This window comes from Gobio gobio (assembly GCF_949357685.1).
Source record: "Gobio gobio genome assembly, chromosome: 5".
Lineage (NCBI taxonomy): Eukaryota > Metazoa > Chordata > Actinopteri > Cypriniformes > Gobionidae > Gobio > Gobio gobio.
In genome coordinates, this window is record NC_137101.1 from 64544942 (window position 1) to 64559472 (window position 14531).

The window sequence follows — 14531 nt, forward strand, 5'->3', positions numbered from 1 at the left end:
AAAAAGAACAGAATTCTCTTCAGATTTCAATCTTCTACACAATATAAGTGACTGCTGTGAAATCAGGACCATTTTACCAATCACACGGACACATTCAAAATGATACCAAACACAAAAGGGGAAAAACAATAGATTTATAAGATACATCAGATGTGGTATATATTGTTGAAAAACTTTTTAGTGACTTAAATCAGTGTTTGGGGGTGGGGGTGGGGGGGGGGGGGTATTGAGAGGAGGGATCCAGGGATAAGCGAGGAGATTGTTTGGGCATGGCAGTGTCCTATGCTCTTTCTTTGAGATTGGTGAGGTTTTTTTGTTTTTTGTAAGGTGTTTGTTCTCATGTTCTGTCAGGAAAAACCAGTCTTAAGGCTCCAACATGCTCTGCAAGAAAGCTGATGTTGTTGATGCTTTGCTTTGACATTTTTACGCAGATGATTGTTTAACCCCCTAGGGGTCGATGAATTCTTTCCACATAGCAGCTAAAATGACTTACATTTTTTGTCATATAGAAATTAGTAATACATCATTCGAAACAACTAAAGAAAAAAGTAACAACATTTCATAATCAATACCGAACTTAACAGGCAGCCGGTGTAGAGATCATCAAATTTGAGTGATTATATTTTGCTGATCTGGAACCCTAGCAGTTGCAGGACAATCACAGAGTAGTGCATTACAATAATTCAGTCTTTACACAATGAATGTGTGCACCTGAAACAGAAAACATGTTCAGTTTAATGTTTCTAAGGTGGAAGAGTGCTGTCTAATATCCTGTTCTGTAAATCTAGAGCATGAAGTAACAGTATTTCTGTAAACATGCTAATTATATTGTAAGATCTTATTTGTGCAGGCTTTTGGCCCTAGTGTTCGGGAGTCTTTTTGCCTCAACTGTGTGGTGTCATTACGATTATTTTACTGCTCCCGATTCCATCCAAGCCCGTACAATGCCAAATTGTAAATATCAAACATGTTTATAAGGCTAAAAATCCGTTGAAACTGCCCTATGTCTGTGGTCTCCCACAGTTGATCTAGTGTGTCCTAGATCGTAATAGACCAAAGCATAATCCTGACAACATCTCTGTTTTATCAGACTTTAATAGAAGAAAATGAACGGTCATCCAGTCTTTAATACAATCTGTTAACTCTTTCCCCATCATTGATGAGTTTTTCCGTAAATCCATGTTTTCGCTGTTTTACAGCAGGGGGTGTTGTTCTGCATCTTCTGAAATAGTACAGAAGCTCTGGATCCAAAAACAAGCAAATAAGAAGCAGAAAAAAACCATAGACGCACACATAAGCTAACATGATCATCAAACATTCAACAGTACATAATTCAAAACTGCCTAATGTTACCAAATGAAATATCGAACCCACGAAGTACAGAATCTCTAGATCCAAAAACAAGCCAAGAAGAAGCAGAAAAAAGCAATAGACGCACAAATAAGCTAACATGATCATCAAACATTCAACAGTACATAATTCAAAACTGCCTAATGTTACCAAATGAAATATCAAACCCACGATGTACAGAATCTCTGGATCCAGAAGCAAGCCAAGAAGAAGCAGAAAAAAGCGATAGACACACATATAAGCTAACATGATCATCAAACGTTCAACAGCACATGAACCAAATGAAATATTGAACCCATGAAGAGGAAACAGCTGGGAGGCTTTGGGGGGTGAATGGCTTGATCTACCCGATCTATGTTTTGATCATTGTTCTGAATCTGATCCAGATCCGATTTTCTCAGCTTTTTGTTAAATTGTCAACTACTCCTCGCTGCAGACTGTAGCGCGGGGACGTCACGTATAGACGTCACGTTCATGTTACCGCACATGCGCAAAGTGGCGTATCATCTGTATTTAATACGCATGCGCACCAATGAAGTCAAGTTTGAGTCACTGCGCATGCGCGTAAATTCTCACGCGGATGGTGTTAGTTTGGTCGAAAGGGATGGATTCCATGGCAGTAAGTCAATAAGTATTATTTATGTTGTTTTTAACAATTGTGCGTTTGTGTTAACGGCTTTTAATTCTAAGGGATGCCATAGAGTGGGTCATAAATGTTTAAGATTTTTTAAAAATATGATACGTTTTATGATATGTTAGCATTCGAAATTACAGGGTTTTTTCGGGTCTTAAAATGATCTATAAAAGTCTTAATTCGCCTTTAAACAAATTAAGGCTTTAAAGATGTCTTAAAATAGAGCAGAAAGACTTAATGAAGTCATGTCATTGATTGTTATTGCATGCATTGCAAAAAAAGTTCTCCCTCAGTATTTTTGTTTTCCTGTTTTCCAAAACAGATATCTAAACATCTTTAATGTTAAACAAACCAAGAGAGTTGTACAAAACATGTTGAGCGTCATCTGCAGACAGCTATCCAGGAAGGTGTGTGTAGTGCTTGAACATAAACATATTCTTTTGTGATTTTATATATGCATTTTACAATGGTTGTGTTTACATTTTCAGATTTCATTATCATCAAGTGCAACTTAAAATGCAGAGATGATTCTCATTTTCATTGTTTTTACTGTTCTGCGAAAAGCACAATTTAAAATTCATCTCACAAATTGCAAGCAAAAGAAGGAAAATATTCAATCTTCACAAAGAACTGCAGCACCTAACGTTCTGATTGGTAATACAACTCTACCTTCAGGGTCTGATAACTCTGCACCCTTACTACAAGTTGAACCTCAGCCTTCACCAAGTCTTCTACACCCATTAATCTTCCATCTCAAAGTCAGGTCCTTAAGGTACAACCCCTGAGTACCCACCAACGTCTAATTACATCTGAATGCCCCTTTCTTAGCCAGAGCACTGACAGCGAGAATGGTATTTACCAATACATATGCAGAAGAGGACATGAATTCAAACCACAGAATCAAGTGTGAGGTGGACCAGTGTAACACAAACACTGAATTTGCATTTGGAAGTGGTTTGAAGGCGTTTGAACACAACCATATTAAATCCTTGGCTTTCTGTCCTCGAAGCACTGATGACACTATCATTCTAAATGAAGAAGTCCTGATGGAGATGGGGAACAGAAGTGGTTTGGAGAAGACCGAAAGAAGAAGTGCATTAAAGGCAGCAGACAGCAGGTATTAGAGGTGTGGAGGTTACAATTGCAGGACCCTCATCCAAGAAATATATGTCAGTGTATAAGCCCAAAATGTCATATTATAGCCGACTTGGAAGAGTAATTGTTTGTTATGACTCCAAAAAAATCTTGTGAAGTTGCCCCTGTAACAAGACGAACAGTCATGTGTGCACAAAGCGATTGCCAAGTGGCACTTATTTCAAATGCAGATGTCCCTTTTTAGAAAAGTAAGGACCACAGAAAGGACTAATCCCATCCCGAGCTTATATAAATATATTTATCACTGTTTTCAGTTAGATTTTTTATATATATATATTGGCATGCATAAAAAAAAATCATTGGCATAAACGTTTTACATGCAGTATTGCCAAAGACACAGAAACTGTCCATAAATATAATACAATACACAAAAATAAACAAAAACCATGACACAGGAACTATTAAAATAAGTATATAATGTGCCATTAATGTTTACAATAATATTGCAATATACACAGTGAAGTGCAACAGAACGTGAAAATAACACATTTATACCATCTGCCATTATTTTATTAAATAAATGATCTATGTATTAGGTCTATGTACATTGTTACTAAGGACAGGGTTCCTACACAATTTTCATTTCAAAATACTCCATACTTTTCCAGACTCAAATTTCCAGACTTCCTTAAAGATTTTTCCGACCATATTTATCTTGTTCGGATACATTTTTTAAAATTCAACTGCTAACAAGTATGTTACATTCTAAAGATTTAGTATTGCGTTTTTGCCTTTTGCTAGGACAGGAAAGTAGCTAGACAGGAAGTAATGTGGGAGAGAGAGGGGGGCGGGATTGGGGAAAGTCCATGAGGCAGGACTCGAACTCGGGTCTCCCGAAGCACAACAGCACTACATGGTGACGCACTTACCCACAATGCTATCAGCGCCGACAAGTCTGTTACACTCTCGGTCAAAATCTCTATGTAGGCTATCATGTTAAATTTGTACATTTGAAAATTGTTGCTGCTGTTGCTTGTACAAGTCAATTTAACACCAAACCCAGTCAAGTTCAAAGCACAGCATTTTATTAAAACTGCAATGCTAAATCAGTGTTATTCATATTTGTAATTTTGTACATTTAAATAACTGTAAACCCCTACAGAAACAGAAGGGACTTTCATGTACAATTAACCAGAAAATTAGAAAATAGAGCTAAAGGCAGTTGACAATGCTTAATTGGCTGTTAGGTACAGCAAACTTGTAAAGACTGTTTAACCAATAGGCTAAATTGTAACTGTATTCATGCCACCTCAGCTGCATTAAACATCTAAATGTCACTTCAGTTGCAGCTTCTCTGCACCTCTGCATTTGATTTGTTATAGTCCTAAATTGCTAATGTAGTTAAAAGATGTCACTGATTACTTTTTTTATAACAATGAAAAGATATGTACTCCAGTATAATAATGTTTACCACACTAAACAATGATTTAATTTATTAGAATGCCTTGTAAGACATTGTTGTTGTCCATCAAAGTCCTCCAAGTATTCAACCATATTATATATTTTTTCAGCACTAACGTTACATGTAATAGTTTACCATCGTACAGTCACCTGTAAATATTGATTCATTCTACAGATCCACTCACATTTACAACATGCATTAGTTCTCTCAAACTGACAACATGCTTGAATGATAAGCAACCTTAAACGCTTTATAACCTGAATATATATCCACCTCTGACACATCGGTTTATACTATAATCTTTGAAGTTGAATTTAAAGGAGCATGTCATTCGCTCCCTGGTTTGAGTGGCGCGGATGTGCGCACTCGTTCATTTAATGAAGGTCAAAATACAACTGTTTTTGGAAAAAGACAAACTTGTGTAATAGGAATAACGTTTCACGCATATTGAATTAATTCCCTCGTCATAATAGATCACTTAACAAAAAAACACAATCTAATCTTAATGATTGCGATATTTTGCTTGTTTGATTGTGACGCGGATGCACATGCTCATTCAACGGCCCGAATTAGATACTCTAGTAAATATCGAAGTTTTGCAAAATGGAAATACACAACTTTAATTTGTAACCCTGAGAAAATATCAAATATAACAGTAACGTTAAAGAGAAACAACACTCATACCGCGTCACGTGAAAACGCAATTGTACTCTGTGAACGCACCTGATAAGAGTGATAAATTGACCGATGTGGCCATAGATATACATAATAAAGGCTGTGTCGTCCGATACGATGTCTCGTCCGCGCTGCTGGCCAATGGAGGTCGGCATCTGCACCTGGCGGCCATCTTGTCACAGTCAGCTCGCTCACTCATTGTGTTTTAATGGTGCTTAAACTTTTTAAAACCCCTTAACTTAACCCGCTGGCGGGACGCCTAGGTTTGCTTCAATATTTTACAATTAAATCCTAATCTAATCATGACAAACTATATATCGTTGGAAAGGTCTAAGCCTCCTAAATAGATATGTCACCCCTGTTTTTTGTTAAAAATTATGTAGGAAAAGTAATAAATGAATTTATGACAAGAGTGCACCTCAAAAAATCTATGTCATAACAGGAGTTCTGACCTTTTTGTCCCACTTTTAATCATTGAAACTTCTGTTTTCATGCTAAAGATTCATAATAAAACATATTCTAATAATGATATATCTAGTATATCCATCTATATATTCATTGTTCCTGTATATTGTCTTGAATGAGAATTATAATGTTAGTATAATAATTTGAATATTCATTTTATAATCAAATCTTTTTTTTGTGTGGATTTGCTATAATATACTAATTGCTATATTGGTAGAGTCTTCTGACAAGCAACAGCCCATCTTTACAATGTTATGTCCAATAAAATCAAGCCAAGAAAGACTCAGTAGCCAAACAGAGCTGTTACTAAGCCTGTTCCTATGGCCTATGCCTTCAGCATATCAGTTGGCTAATCACCTCTTTGAAAGCACAAACGTTATCCAATAGAAAGCTTGTTTAGGTCTAATTGCACACATGCCAATCACAATCAACCTCCTGTTTGGAAATGAAAGCAGAAAGCAGGATCACACAAACTGCACTTTCATTCACCACTGCCACACTCACAAGATGGTTCCACAGAGGCCTAAAAAGTGTTTTACACTGCTCGAAGTTGTGGAAGAACCTTGTAAGTCAAGTGATGATGAGCAAAATCATTCTTCAAACAATGAAGAGCCAAATCTTTCAAGTGATGACGAACCAGTGGAAATGTCTGATTCAACCCTAGAACGGTATGTGTTTTTTTTCTTTTCTTTTTTTCTATTACACAATCGTTACTAATTTTACTGTATTGTGTGTAAATATGTCGTAAACATATGATTGCTTTGTACGTATAAGTATACATTTAGATGTGTATATATAATTGAATTATGCATTGCATGTACTAAGTTAGTTGTATGCTTTATTCAGTTTGTATAATAGTTGCATGTACCATTAGTTGAATGCTTTATTCAATTTGTACTATATTGTTACAAGTACCATATTAGTTGTATACTATATTCAGTTTGTACTGTATTGTTGCAATAGGTATTCAGATGATGATGGCGAGGACTTTTCTGCTGAAGACCCTGAACCTTCCACCTCATCTGCATCATCTACTTTCAGTGGCTTTAGTGAAGAAGGCAGGAGAAGCAGAGGAAGAGGAAGAGGAAGAACTCAGAACAGAGGAAGAGAGAGACGTACTCAACCTGCTGTTTCTTCAGGTATGACTGAGGCCAGATGGCACAGCTCAGAGGAACCCGACATCCCACCAGCAGTTGTAGTATTTAGACCAGCTCGAACTCCTGGCCCTTGTAGAAGATTTTATTAGTTAAAAATTAGCAGTTTAAGGCTAATGAAAAGACACTATTATGTTCAAATGTGTGCTGACATCTCAAGTGTGTTCAAATGTGTGCTGACTGTGTTTAAATGTATGCTGACTTTGAGAATGCCCTTTAGAAGGACAGGAACAGAATTAGAACTTAGAATGTGGTAATATGTGAGCCAGGGGATTGTTACCATGTTAGGAAGACAACAGTGGTTACCAAAATAGGAAGACAACAATGGTATATATATGACAGAAAATTCAAGTAGCAGGAGGGCCGGTGGCTGACGGTCCTCCGGCTTCATTGCTGTGTTTGGTGTGAATAAAGCCTCTTCTGGAATCTCTAATCCTTTGTGAAGAAATTTTTATAAGAAGAGAATTCTTCAACATATTTGGCACCCCAGATGGGACTGGCTCAGGAGCTGATAAAGAACCGCGGCAGGGTGTTCCTGGACGAATCAGCACAAACAAGTGGCCACGGTAAGCAGTTTTTGCTTAAAGTTTGTGTTATTCGCCAGAAATGTACCTGTTGTGGTAAGACAGCTTCTCCAAATTTAAAGAACTGAAAAGGATTTTTGATTTCAGAATAAATGCATGCTGTATAATGTCTAACAAAAAGGCCTTGGGGATTTTAAGAAAATATGTAGAAGCGTAAATTAGGTTATGTGTATTCTTGTCAAGCCAGATAGTTTTGATAAAAAAAGGTTTTAATTGTGTTTTATCATGTTGAGGAAGTGTATTGATAAAACTTGATAAAAGGTTTTAATTGTGCTTTATCGTGTTGAGGAAGTGTATCGATAAGGTTTCAATTGTGTTTTATCGTGTTGAGGAAGTGTATCGATAAATTTGAAAAAAAGGTTTTAATTGAGCTTTATCATGTTGGGGAAGTGTATTGATAAGGTTTTAATTGTGTTTTATCATGTTGAGGAAGTGTATTGATAAAACTTGATAAAAAGGTTTTAATTGTGTTTTATCGTGTTGAGGAAGTGTATCGATAAATTTGAAAAAAAGGTTTTAATTGAGCTTTATCATGTTGGGGAAGTGTATTGATAAGGTTTTAATTGTGTTTTATCATGTTGAGGAAGTGTATTGATAAAACTTGATAAAAAGGTTTTAATTGTGTTTTATCGTGTTGAGGAAGTGTATCGATAAATTTGAAAAAAAGGTTTTAATTGAGCTTTATCATGTTGGGGAAGTGTATTGATAAGGTTTTAATTGTGTTTTATCATGTTGAGGAAGTGTATTGATAAAACTTGATAAAAAGGTTTAATTGTGCTTTATCATGTTGGGGAAGTGTATTGATAAATTGGACAAAAAGAGTTTTAATTGTAAGTTATTGAGTTGAGGAAGTGTATCAATAGACTTGACAATAAGAATTAGTGCATTGATTTGATTAAATTAAAAAATAAGAAATACAAATCGTGTTGAGGAAGTGTATCGATTTGATTAAGTTAAATAAATAAGGAAAAAATTAAGAGTAAAACAATAATTATTTTCTTAAAAGTATAGAATAGAGTGTGTTTGCTGGACTGCCTGTGGCTAAGAATAGTATGTATGTGTGTGCAAGTTTGAGTGTCAGTGGTTAAAAATAAGCTTTTCCTCTTGTGAGGTTGTCTTCCAGCATTCTGTGATTGGAGGTGCACATTTCATTTGAGAAAGAGATAAAAGAGTCTGTATGAGCACTGTTTCAGAATTAGAACAAAATAAAGAAGAGATATGACAAGTGGTGAATAATTTTATTAATGCAAAGTAAAGTTAAATAGTAAAATTAAAAATTGGAAAATTAAAAAGTAGCTGGTGATTAACAGATATTATATATGATAAAAATAAAAAGGCAAAGTTATATAAAATAAAATAAATAAATAAGTGATTAATTTGAAAATTATATTTGAAAACAAGTTAAAGTTAAAGAAAGTAAAGTAAAGTAAGTTAAAGAAGTAAATCAAGTCTAGAAATTGGTTATTAAAATAGTTATTGATTAAAGGACAATTATGGCCACTCCGGTGGAAATGTTAGGCTCAAAATACCCACTGTGTAAAGAATTAATAGATAAGATATCAAATAAATGGAAAAAAAAGGATATGATAACCAAATGGCCAAAAGAAGGGACATTTGATGTAACATTATGCGAAGAAATGGAAACCTTGATAAAAAATTACAAAATCAAGAACAGTTTAAAGAGAAATTAGAAGAGAAATTAAAAGAGAAAAGGAAAAAGCAGTGCTGGCATTGTTCAGAAAAGAAGGAGAAGAATTATTAAGAAACATAAGACAGGCAAGGAAGATTTTAAAAGAAGTAGAAAGAAAAAAGAACACATGTTTTCTAACACTCTGTCAAATGTAACTCCAGAAGGGCAGTTCCCAATCCTAAATGCAAATGGAAGGACAGATGGAGTTAGAAAACGAAAAACAAACAAGACAAGATGTGAGACAAAAAGAGAAAAGTAAAACATAAGAGAAAAATGTACCGTTAGGTTATGTATTAGAGCAACTAAAAACTAAGAATGAGGTTAAACAGGCAGAAAGAAGAAGAAAAGAATAATAAAATAAAAAATAAATAAAAAGGTGAAACAGAAACACAAATAGAAGAATTAAATAAAAGCATCAAAGAAATAGAAGAATTATTAAAATGCACAGAAATACAGGCGAGTGATAGAAAAAAAATTATTATTAGAGAGTTTAAATATAGAAAATGAAGAGGAGGTAACATTTGATGAAGAAAGGTGGTCACAAGTAAGAGAAACAGGGAAGTAAAACAACTCCCTATTTTGATTATGGGTGACAAAAGATTTTAAGGGGCTTGTCAACTGCCTTCCTGACATCCAGGAGAGAGCTGGGAAATGGATAAGACAATGGGCAAATTGTGATCTGTGGGGGACATTAAAACACTTCTGGCGAAAATTCTAAGTGGATCAAAAAAAGGAAGAAATTCTTCAAGTCTCTGAACGAGACAGAACTGTGAACTCTTGCTATATGGATGAGACTGTTTTTGATGCATATCGTCCGGTAATATGACAGGAATTGCAAAAGGAGTATCCAACCAAAGTAGACAGCTGGGGGACACAGAAAGTCCAATCATATGTGTGTAAAGACAATAAAAAAAAATAAAAAAAATGGAAGCAAAAGACTGGGAATCCAGAAGGAGACCCATTGAAGAGAAGAGTCAGACCAAATGGCAGTGCTCCTGTGAATGCTTCTGTGAATACCTCTGTAAATAACCCACTGACTTGTGCAGCTTCCCCCACCAAGGACAGAGAGGGTTGTGAACAGCCTGGATATAACAAAACCAATTGCCCAAACAATCCATGGCAACAGTCACTCAGGGGTGAAAGGTGGGGTGGTTGGCAACGACCCGCTCAAAATTTGCAAAGACAGGGGACAAATACAGTTAATTACTCTGACAACTACAGTTTGATTACAGACTAAAAATAAAAGTGTGACCTTACCAGTTCTTGTATCAAATCAAACTCCTGTAAACTTGTTAGGAAGAGATGCATTATGTAAATTAGGACTTCAAATTTGGTGTTTTCCAAAAGGAATGTATATAGACTTACAAGGAATAGGAACTCAAATGATGATTTCTGAGCCAAAAGCAAATGTATACTGGATAGGAAAAATAGAAAATTATGTAAGACAAATCATTAATAAATGGAGAAAGTTTATTGAAGCGCAGATTTCTTAAGCTCAGTTACCAAAGTCAGGATTTCACTGTACTATGATATATGACGAAGAAAGAGATGAAAAAATAGAAAAGAAATGGCAAAAAGAAACGGACAGTCAAAAAATTGAGATTACCTCAAAATACATCATAACAGGTAAACAGGGAGCAGCAATGAATATAACTGAAAATGAATTTATAAAAAAGTTGGTTCAATGTACCATAATCTGTTCCACATATCTTTATACAGGAAAGAATTAGGAAGCCAAAAGATTTACAGCCAATGATGAAAAAAGCTGAACAATGCCAGTGGAATTCAACAATAAATCCATTTAATTTTTACTCTATTGACAAAAATTTCATAAAAGTCTTGTATGAAACAAAATTAATGGGGATTACTCAAGAAATAATTATAAATCAAGAGTACAAACATAAATGATAGCAAAATCCCAATCAATAGAAACTGTTGAGAGTGAGCTATTTAAGGATGTTTAGTGGCAATACTTACTCCAGTAGTTTTGATACAACCACAACTGGAAGATATTGTTCGAATACAGCAGCAAGCAGGCCCTTATGAACATTCTATGTGGTATCAGAGGGGGGGGGGGGGGGGGGAGATGAAAACGATATTTGGCGTTCACATGAAGGACAGATTGTTGCACCAACAATGCTTTTGAACATTCTCATTTCAAATGCGCAGGGATTTGATCACTGCGCGAGGGGGGAAGTAATAAGAAAAATTAAACAAGGATATTGGTCTCCATATTTATATGCGATGGTAGACAATTTTAGGCATCTGGGGGCCTCATTTATAAAACTTTGCGTAGGATTTGCGTCAGAAGTGGCGTACGGATGAAACATAGGACGTGCGTACGCACAGAAATATTCGGATTTATAAAACCGTGCGCACGCACATCCTACGCAGTTTTCCCTTAATAAATCACAATCAATTCTAAATGTAGCGTAGCTTTTGCGGCTTCATGTCACGCCCATAGTTGCCTATAAATAGTCTGCGAAACGCCCCCAAGTTAATATTCATCGATTGCGAAATCATGGCAAACACAGAGATGAAATCAAAAAAACGTAACCTCACTCAATGTGAAGTAGAAGTTATCGTTGGCGGGGTGGAAAAGATGAGAAAAATGTTGTTTTGGAGGGCACAGTAATTGGCAATTACTAATGCCAAAAAGGCACTTGAGTGGCAAAATGTTGCAGACGCCGTAAATGCTGTAGCCCTTACAACCTTGGACCGTGGCCGAAATAAAAAAGAAATGGTCGGACATCAAAGTCGAGGCAAAAAAGCGTCTAGCGCTCTATCGCCTGAGTGTGTCCTCGTTTGCCAGCAAGTCTTCTTGCTGTCTGAAGATGCGTTCACTCTGACTCCTTCCATTTGCCACATCTTCTAAGAGCGCAATATCAGCCATTGTGCGTCATTACGCATTGTGATGGGGCATTTTATTTCCATCCATTTAATTGCATCTGACAAGCTACAGATGTCGGTTATAATCTACGTGGAAATGGGAAATAGGCTAGTTCAGTGCAAATGGAAAGTCTTGCAGCTTTCTGAATGGTTGAGACATACGTTATACGTTATTTTATCAAAAATAAAACAAACTAAAGGCATATGCATGAATACCATGATTCCGTAGCTGATGAAGAAATTTTTACTATGAAAACAACTTTCCCCAGTGGACAATGAATAGCCTACATCAATCTATCTATTTATCTATATATCTCCCTAATTATCTATCTATCTATCTGTCTGTCTGTCTTCCTATTTGAATCTATATCTGCTCCGCCAGACGGACACATTGACGAGAATAGCCTTCAGTTTTGCACATTATTTCGTTCTGTTTACCATATTATTTATGAGGATGAATTGCATAACATGCCAATATTATTGCAGAACATATTTCACTTTTCTTTTTGCAAATATGTGTTAATTTGCATTTCTGTTGTAATTTTCGTTTGGTTTTGTTTGTTTTACACTGCAGATCGATCAAACGGGTGTTCGTGTAGGCTGTTCATTGTAAGACTTGCTTTGTGAAGTCTTCATGTTATTTATGAGAGGCAGTATTGCCATTTCTTTTACACAATGGTCTACAGTTTCACACACTTTCACGTGTTTCTTCCATCTGCCGACGGTGTCAACATTTCTCATTTCACCCGTTTTTGTGCGTACGCCTGGGTCAGAGCTTGCGTGAAAGACCGCACATTTTCCCGTCAAGTTTGCTTTTTATAAATACCAATTATTGCGTAGAGAGCGGCGTACGCCTTCTTTTGTGCGTACGCAACGTTTATAAATGAGGCCCCTGGTGATGGATTATGTGGACATGATAAAGCGAGTACAAGGTAAACGATATATGCTTGTGATAATTGATCGATAGAAGCAGTACCATCTTCGGATGAGGGTTCAGGAACAGTAATCAAATTTCATACAAAAGAGGTAAATTCTTAGATTTGGAATACCATCAGAAATAAGTTCAGATAACGGGTTGGCGTTTAATAAAAAAAATAAAAATGTTTTTTTAAAAACAAGTATTGCAGCAACAAAGACTTGGTTGCATTAAAGGGCCTCACTTGCACTAATGACTTGTCGCATGCAAACTAACAGAATCATACATTTAACATCGCATGGAATGCTTACGGGTCGACCCATGCCTGTACCATATTGCAGAGGTAGATTGATTAAAATTGATTGATACAAAGGACTGACTATAACAATTGCAAATGGAATTAAGATCTTATATGAGGAAACTAACTGCAAAATGTAAAGCTATATATTTACTATATATTCACCCTGCTGCCATCTGGTAAGCGCTTCCGTAGCCTGATGGCAAAGACTGAAAGACTCAGGAGGAGTTTCTTCCCCCAGGCCATCAGACTCCTGAACTCAGTCACGTGACTTCACTTCACCCCGCACACGCATAAACATACGGTTTTTTAACATTAACATCCACATACTGCAATTGCACTGCACTTCACTTTACTTTCCTATTGTTACTGCGTAACAACCTGTAATAAACCTAGCACATTATACTTCTTTATATATACATATATATATATTTTATGTTAACCACTTATTTTTAAGTCTACAGTTTATCTCACTTATCATATCCACATATTTTTTATATTTTTATTTATCTTATTTCCTATTTTTATCTTTTACTTGATTTATTTATAATTCTACTTATGTTAATACTTTTTATTCTAATTTTATTCTATTTCTATTTTAATTTCTTGTAACTGTTATTTGCACTGTCCATGGAGCGGACCTGTTTACATTTCACTGCCAGTTGTATATTGTGTATATAACTGTGTATGTGACAAATAAAACTCTTGAATCTTGAATACAGGAAAAAAGAAAGCAGCCCAGTGAGGAGACAGAAACATCTTGTCCAGTTGACCCAGGTGTATCTGAGGGTATTCAGGACCATGAGAACCAATGGACAATAAAGACTGGCCTGATAAATCAAACTGGAGGTTGCAAGCATTGGAAGTTGATTCAAGTACCTCCAATGAGGACGAAGAAGATGAATGATGAGCCTAACCCCTCCCCAAAGGGCGCAAAGTATCTGGGTTGAAGAAGATGACTACAATATAAAAAGAACTTTTGATAGTATAATGTATGATTTGATGTTTGATTATTCTACATAACTGTGACAACCACAGGCAAGGCTGAACAAATTGCACACTCACGCTTATAACAATGTACTGATGATAAGACATAGGAATTAGGGAAATTAGAATCTTTTACTCCATTCCTGAAAAAGAGAACAAAAGCAAAATCATGAAGGAGATGTTTGGTTCTAATATTCCTCCAGTGTGTGGTTGCATAATCTAGTCATTGGTAGTGAAACTGAGTGACTTATTTTAAGTCATTAGGTAGCATAACTGAAAAAACTGGATTCTGAAACCTACACATCTGGGAAAAGGTTAGTAAAGGTGGGGCT